General features: G+C 41.8%; 1 long non-coding RNA gene across 1 annotated transcript; it reads left to right on the plus strand.

The window, feature by feature from the left end:
* Window positions 1–3057: 3057 nt before the first annotated feature.
* Window positions 3058–3866, plus strand: LOC145040020 (uncharacterized). Its single transcript, XR_013679848.1, has 3 exons — window positions 3058–3208; window positions 3299–3496; window positions 3589–3866. It is a non-coding gene; the product is annotated as an uncharacterized LOC145040020 (long non-coding RNA).
* The last annotated feature ends 3841 nt before the right edge of the window (window positions 3867–7707 follow it).

A 7707-nucleotide genomic window follows, 5' to 3' on the forward strand; every position in this document is an offset into this window, starting at 1 on the left:
GCTTACTATGTGCATTGGATTTGATACTCAACGTGGAGTCCGCCCCGGAAATGTTTCTACCTTGGTTTTCGGGGTGTGACAGCGGGTCCTGCTTTGTGCTGTAGGCCAACATACCCGGGGAGGACTGGATATCCCGAAGGCCCATCGAGCGGTCCGGATAGGTTGTAGGCCCCATGAGGGCAGACCAGACGTGTCGAGGATCAGAAAGTGGACCAGGCCGACTGAAGGCCCGACGTGGGCGGACCAGTCATACTGTAGACTCAAAGAGTGGACTAGGTGGGTTCAAGGCTTGGTGCGGGCGGACCAACCACATTGCAGACTCGATGTATGTTGCTAGACTTGGAGGGTGGACCAGGTGGACTAAAGGCCCGGTGTGGCGGACCAGTCACACAGTAGACCCGAAGTGCATGGTTGTTATGTTTATGATATGATATGTTATGTGTATGGTATATGTGGTTGGTATTTTGGGGGTAACTCACTAAGCTTTCGGGCTTACACTTTTCAGTGTATTATTTCAAGTACTTCAGGAGATCGTGGCAAGGCAAAGGTGTGATCGTACCGCTCCTCATGTTTTATGTGTTTATGATGTGGTTTTGGGAAATACTCTAATAATAAATGAATTGAAAACCTTTTTGTAATGAATTAATGAATATGGGTTGTTTTTGAAAATTTTAAATTGGTTGAGAAAATTTGGATGTTAAATTTATAGCTTAGAAATCACAAAGAAACACAAGATCAAAGGAGTTTACGGCCAAGACATGTTCTTGGGCCGTAAACCCCTATAATTGGGGCAAATTGCACCCTAGTCCCTTACCAAGCCTTGGAACTTAGTCTAGAACCATACCCCATTTAACTTGGGACTTCAAGCAATGAAATGGTACTTCATACCATGAGTTTACGGCCTTAAACTCATGGGAGAAGTGGTCCCCCGGCCGTAAACACAAGTTGAGGTCATTTATGGACCTTAAACTCACCTAGCCTCTTGTTTAAGCCTTGGAACACTTAACCACTTAAGACACCTTGCCTTTAAGCCTCAAATGGAGATCCATTAGAGAGTTTACGGCCACGAGTAAACTCCCTTGGGCCTTAAACTCCATTAAGTATGGGCCATTGACCATAAACTCACTTACAATGCCTTGCACTCCTTTGTTGCAACCTAATGGCCTCCTAACACTTTTACCAAAGTGTTTTCCATGCCTTAGATTGTTTATACTTGTCTAATTAGTGTTATAATCACTAATTGTGTGTGTGTGTGTATGTATATATATACATATACATATATATATATATATATGTATATATATATATATATGCATATATATATATATATATATATATATATATATATATATGTATATATATATATGTCTTTATATGTTATTAGGATCATTGTGTGTGTTTAAGTCTTCACTTAACAACAAGCACTTATCCGACACTTCCATACGATCCACTCAATGCAGGTGAGTTCATACCCCTTAATTAACCTTTTAAATGTTTATAAATGCTTTTTATGGGGGGGGGGGGGGGGGATACAAGTTGAATCATGCTAATTATTATATCAATCACATGTGATTAATAACTAGCATACAAATGGATTTACTATACTTTTATCTGTTTTACCAAACATATTACTTCAAATGACTTTCTCAAATGTTTTTAAATGTTAAAACTCTTTATTAAACTATCCTACATGTTGTATGTTTCCTTTCAAACTCTGTTACAATTGTGTTTCAAACAAAGGTTTTCCGTATACTTCAAATTGTCTTATCAAACAAACTACACTACTAGAAAAAAGGCCTTTTACGACGCGCAAAATACGACGCTCATTGATCTATGTTACGCAAAGGAGAGTGACATTAGAAAAATGTCATCTCTTCAAAAAATTTAAGGATAGAAGACACGCATTATTGCGCGCCCTTAAATTAGTGTCTAAAAAAAAACACGGAGGGCACCTATGATAAAATGCGCGTCGTCTAAGGATGTCGCTTTATAATTTTTAATGGAACGCGCGTTCCATCCTTTAACAGTAGGGGGAAATGAAATTCTGAAAAAATTAAAAATCCCGCCTTCCTATTTTTTCTCCTTTCCCTCTTGCCCAAATTATGGACGCCCCTTCCTTCCCCCTTCCCACATTGACTGTTGCCTACTTCTTCCCTCACTTCTACCTACGGGAACCACCATATCTCCCACTCGATGTTGAAATTGTTAGAAAAAGCCCTAATTATACTCTCAAGTCTAAATACAAAAAAAATAGAAGATGGTGAAGAAGTAGCAGTAGAGGAAGTGGAGGATGAACAGTCGAAAATGGAAGGAATGGAATCAATAGCGTTGTTACTAGATGGGTCAATCTTGGGTCATTTTGTTCAGCTTCCCAAGTCCGTTTATTACCAGATGGGTCAATCTCGTCTTTTCGTCTCGACTTCATATCTCTCTGTAAAGCAACCGACGACCCCCACACCACCATCTGCAATCCTTTTAAAGCAACTCGTCTTCCTGTACCTTGATCTGCACTCTCTCTCCCTTATCTTTTCAAGCCCTAAGCCGCCATCACCAGCATCGAAACCCATCAGCTCTAAGCGGCCATGGAATCTATAAAGAGTGTTTGTCTCGTATGTTTTTATCAGCGCCATCAGACACTAATCTTCTCTATCCACTATGTCGCAAGTCTCCATATGCTTTCCATCAGCGCAATTCAACGAAAAGAACTAGGGCTTTGAACCACTTCTCAATAAATTGTTCAGAGAGATCCAACAGCTCCTCTCACGCAAAACACCTTCGATTAAAGGTTATGTGACTCCTTACATCAGCGCCATTCGATTGAAGCTATTTTAGCAGATTCCGATCGCCTTCAATCCAAACTCCAATCAAAAATAGCATCTCGCATGTCTTCTCAGCTCTCCACTCCTCCATTTCGCTGGGGGGCCTGGTACCATCAATTTCAAATTGCACTTCATCTAATGCTCTTTGATTTCTTTTGGATCTGAATTCAAATTCCGTGTTCTTCTTTGGCAATTTGGAGGTGAAATTTAGGTTGTATTACAGGAGAGTAGAGGAAGGGAAACAATATCCATTACTCTGTAGGAGATTAGCTAGCCTAAACGAAGAGTTCATTTCACATAAAAGTCCAACAGGTGGGTTCGATTTCATCTCCAGGAAGAGGATTGAACAAAAACTCATCGATTATAATCAAGAAGCAGAAAGATTTGGGGTAATTCCAATTCCAGTATCATTTCAACATCTTTCAATGATCTCTAATTCTCTTCCACTTCATTTAATCTATTAACATGACTTCATTTAGGTTATGCATATGAAGAGGTAGCAGAAGTCTCACCTGGTCATCGATTCATTGCATACATCATGTATGACAAAGACAACAATTTCTTCAAATTATGTGTTAGAGATTTGAATTTAGGTTCTCTCTGTAGTAAGCCACAAGCTGATTGGGTCTGTAATGTGGCATGGGCTAAAGGGGGTCAAGGCATATCTGTATCATGAGGTTTTTTTTCCTTCATATCAGTTGGCTCTAAAATGAGCTCTAAACCCTATATTTTATTTGTTTGAGAAATTTTGATTTGATTGTTGTTCCAGTCCCAAGCTGCTTGTTTCAAGAAAGCGAGAGATGATCTATACAAGGTTAAAGCATGGGTTTTCTCTCCACAAGTCAAAGTTATTAGGTGTTAGTGGGTCGAGTTGAAAATGGTCAAAATCCATAGAAAAGAACTAAAAAAAAGTTGATTTGGCTGCTGAAGAAGCTGACATTCGTGAGGAAGATGTGTTGAAGGAGAAAGATGCTTTTGAGGATCTTAAGAAGCTGGCAGCCAAGTCACTGACTGAGACAGTTAATCAGTTGATTGACACTGTTAATCAGGTGAGAATCATATCTTTTTTTTTATTTATAATGCTTTAGAATTTGTTTGAGGGGTAAAATAGTAATTTTGTTTAATTTCGATTTTTAGGTGAAGGAGGATGAAAATGCCGAACAGGCGACCCGACCATCAAGAGTCACTGATGCGGTCAAACATCGGGCGACCCGACCACAACAGATGACGTGAGGCATTGGATCGAATTCTTGAAACAAATAACTTCCCAGAGTTCACGGGCAAGGTTTGCCCCGTTCCATGTGAAGGTTCATGTGTGTTGGGTATAATTGAGAACCCGATCTCCATCGACTGGTTAGTTTTCTTAAATTTATTTTTGAAAAAAAAATACCCGAACATATGTTAATAAAATTAAAAATTATACGTTGTTTAGGGACAAAATCAGTCTGGTGCACCTCTTAAAGCTGCAGACAATGTTATTATCTCACAGCATCAGCATGCAGCAGCCTCTCAAATTCAGGCAAGAGAAACCGATATACATGCACTCTCATTGAGTAAAAACGAGACAGGTGTCCCCATGTGATGAGATTAAGCTTTCTTTTAATCTATGAAGATCGATTAGATCTTGAACAAGTATGTAAATAATGACGATATGGACACAATAAAAGAACAGAACAAGATTGAATCAAATGAGTCGAATGATTAAAACAAAATCCTCAGAAGAGCTCGATTAAGAACATCAACTGTAGAGGATTGGAAGGTTACAAGAACGATCAAAGAAACCTTTTGTCGTCTGGAAAAATCGTATTCTCAGATCTCTAAAACCTTAACCTAATATGCATGCAAGCATTAGCTTATATACAAAGCATAAAAGACTCACGGTTGGACAGGCCCAAACCGGAATATAAATAAAAGCATAAACAGATGAGCCCAAAAGACGCAATCTTCAAAGCCCAACAATCTCCCCCTTTGCGTCAATTTGGGGCGAGACATTCACTCTCTTTTCAAAGCAGATGACTTCTTAACCGTTTCAAAAAATTTCGGTATCAAAGCCAGAATATGATGCCTGAAGGTAATATACCAACGAAGCATATCTGTAAAGTTCTTTTTATCTGCTGTTGAGTTTTGTTTGCATCGGTGAATGATATTGATGATGTGCTCCAGACACTCTGTAGAGAACAGATGCTTGTCTACCAAAGCAAACAGAAACTTGTGCTTGTCGCCCCTGGTGAACATAACCGTCATATTGGAAGAATCGATCTGCCCCAACTTCATTTTGTGAACATCTCCAGTCTTGGAAGTGGGCTTGACAGTTGGTTTCTTGTTCATCATTTTTGCTATTTCCTGATCCATAGTGGCGAGCTCATGGACGTAGGAAGCCAACATTCTTTTAAGATGAGAAAGAATTGGTTCATATTCTCTCTGGTTGGAGAGAAGAATGTTGTATAGCAAGATCCAATTGTGTGGGTTCAGACTGGGAAGATCTGCCAGAGAAATAAGATGTTCGGTGTTGGCCGTTCCTCTGTTGATTTTGAAATTGACGTTCACAAATCTCCCAGCCTGGGTTGGTTTCAGTACCTTGACTTTAATAATTTTCTGGGCACTCCAAGTCAAGTACTGTGGTTGACCGAATTTTAGATAGAAATCGATGAGCTCTCTGTCAACCTTCGGGTTTGGATGAGGGACATTAGCAGTGACATCAAAGCAGTGAAATGTGAAGGCTTTACGCGTAATGGGCATGTCGAACTGCGAGTCTCTAGAATTTTCACACTCAAAAGATGCAATCGGTTCCAACCAGTAAATATAAGGAAACTCAATCGCTTGAGTGATGAGTGTGTCTCTGTCCAAATCTGGGAACAGAGTCTTTTTAGCTAGAATAGCCTCCTCATCCTCCCGGATTTTCCTTTCTCTGGCCTCTGCCTCACGAGCTATTTTCAAGGTTTCATCAAGCTCTCTGTCCCTTTTCTTGCGTTGAAGAGCTTCAGTAATGGTTTCATCTGATTCTGATTCGCTCTCAACAAGGACTTGTTTACCAGAACCCGAAGCTACATTACCCTTCGGTTCTGTTTTGGACACACCTTCCTCTCCCCCTTGTCTCGGAAGAACAAGCTTCTCCGAGACACCCTTCATTTCACTTAAGATTGTAATTGCAGGAAGGAGTTTTGCCTGGAGATGCTGACGAATAGTGAGGGTTAGGAAGGGATCATGGGAGTCAAGAACGCCTGTTAACATATTTTTAACGTCACCAGCGCAACTTTGAAGAACTGCCCGCTGAGTTTGAAGCAAAGTGATTTCTTGTTGTGCCTGGGCCAGTTGAACCTTCTGTAAGTCAATAGTCGCCTGGTGTTTGATAAGTTCTTCCTTCAGGGTGCTCTCGGCTGCCAGAGAGGCAAAACGTGAATCCAAAGATTTGAGGAGAGAAGTGGATTTAGTTTTGAGGTCAGCACGCAGAGCCTCAAATTTCCTGGTTTCTCCCTGAAGGGTGGCTGAAAACGAGTCTACTGACGCTTGAAATTTGGAAGCCTTAGAGTCAGCATGAGCCTTGAGAGAATCAAGAAAGATCTGAGTTGTATGAACAACCTCAGAAACTTCCTTAGTGGCTTTGGAGCACGAGGCCGCTGAATTCTCTACGGCGTCAGTAGAACGATCCAAGGCTTCGGTGTAAGTCTGGATCGCTGACTCGATAAAGGCCTTCAGCACAGCACCCCCATAGGCTTTACTGTCAGCCAGCAGACTGTCAAGTTTGGCATGAATTTCTTGAAGCTGCTGACTTGACACAGGGGTATCTGCATCGGTGTCGGTAGGTATCCGGTAGGGGCTGTAATAGATGGAATCGAAGTCTTCATCATCACCCCCTAAGGTAGCACCGGAGTTGGAAGATGGAGAAGGGGTGGATTGAAGGTTGATGACAGGGGTTTCAACCACAGAAGCAGCCCCCGTATCAGATACGTTGACCGTTACTGGTGGTTGGGTAGTGGTGATGGTGACGGATTCGGTGATAATGGGCTTGGAGATGGAAGATGAAGGTTGAGAAACGGAGAAGGGAATAGTAGGTTCGGTTGAGGTTTGGGGAATTGAAGTTGGAACAGAACTTGTGATGTTCTGTGTGGGTGATTGGGTTGGGGTTGGAAATTTTGGGGAATTAGGAGGAGAAGGTAATTTGGTTATTTGGGGAGATTTAGGTGGGGAGGGTGAGTTGGGAATACGAGGAGAGACTGGGGGGATAGTAGTTCTGGAGACGAAACGGGTGTAGTTTCGGGTTGAGGATCAGCAGCGTCTATTTCGGATGGTGCATTCGGTTCGGATTTAGAAGAAGGAGATCCTTTGGCTCTTTTAGCCATCTTCTTGACCTTTTTCGATCTGGACTGAGAAGGTGCCTCTGCCTCGGATTTGCGTTTGGAGGACCTTCTCTTTTTCTCCTTTTGGGGTGCGGTTTCTTTCTTCTCCGCCTTCTGCTTTTTGCTCACTCTCTTGCCCCGGTTAGCAGGCTGATCCAGAGCCTCAAGAGCAGCACGTTGTTCATCAGAAAGAACCCTAGGAGGCAGGGGGGTCCTTGAGCTATAGTCCGCCATGATCTTGCTGTGGGGTGTGACGCATCTGTACATGGACTCAGGGATTAGTCCATAGTGCTGAAACTTACTTGGATCTGAGACTATTATTTTCTTGGTGTGGAAAGTGGCAATTGAAGCCGTAAGAACATCCTTCATTACTGGGATGTCGAGAGAAGTAATAGCCCTTCTGGTGATAAGGGTCCAAAACCTGGCGCAAGAAATCTCGGAGTGCCGGGCTGTAGTGTTGAGACTCTGAACCACTTGAGCCCAAATAATAGACCCATAGTCTAGATTAATGCCATTGTAAAGACCGTACAGGATTGTTAGAAATCCTTTAC

Source organism: Lactuca saligna, chromosome 4, assembly GCF_052625555.1.
Source record: "Lactuca saligna cultivar CGN05327 chromosome 4, ASM5262555v1, whole genome shotgun sequence".
Taxonomy (NCBI): domain Eukaryota; kingdom Viridiplantae; phylum Streptophyta; class Magnoliopsida; order Asterales; family Asteraceae; genus Lactuca; species Lactuca saligna.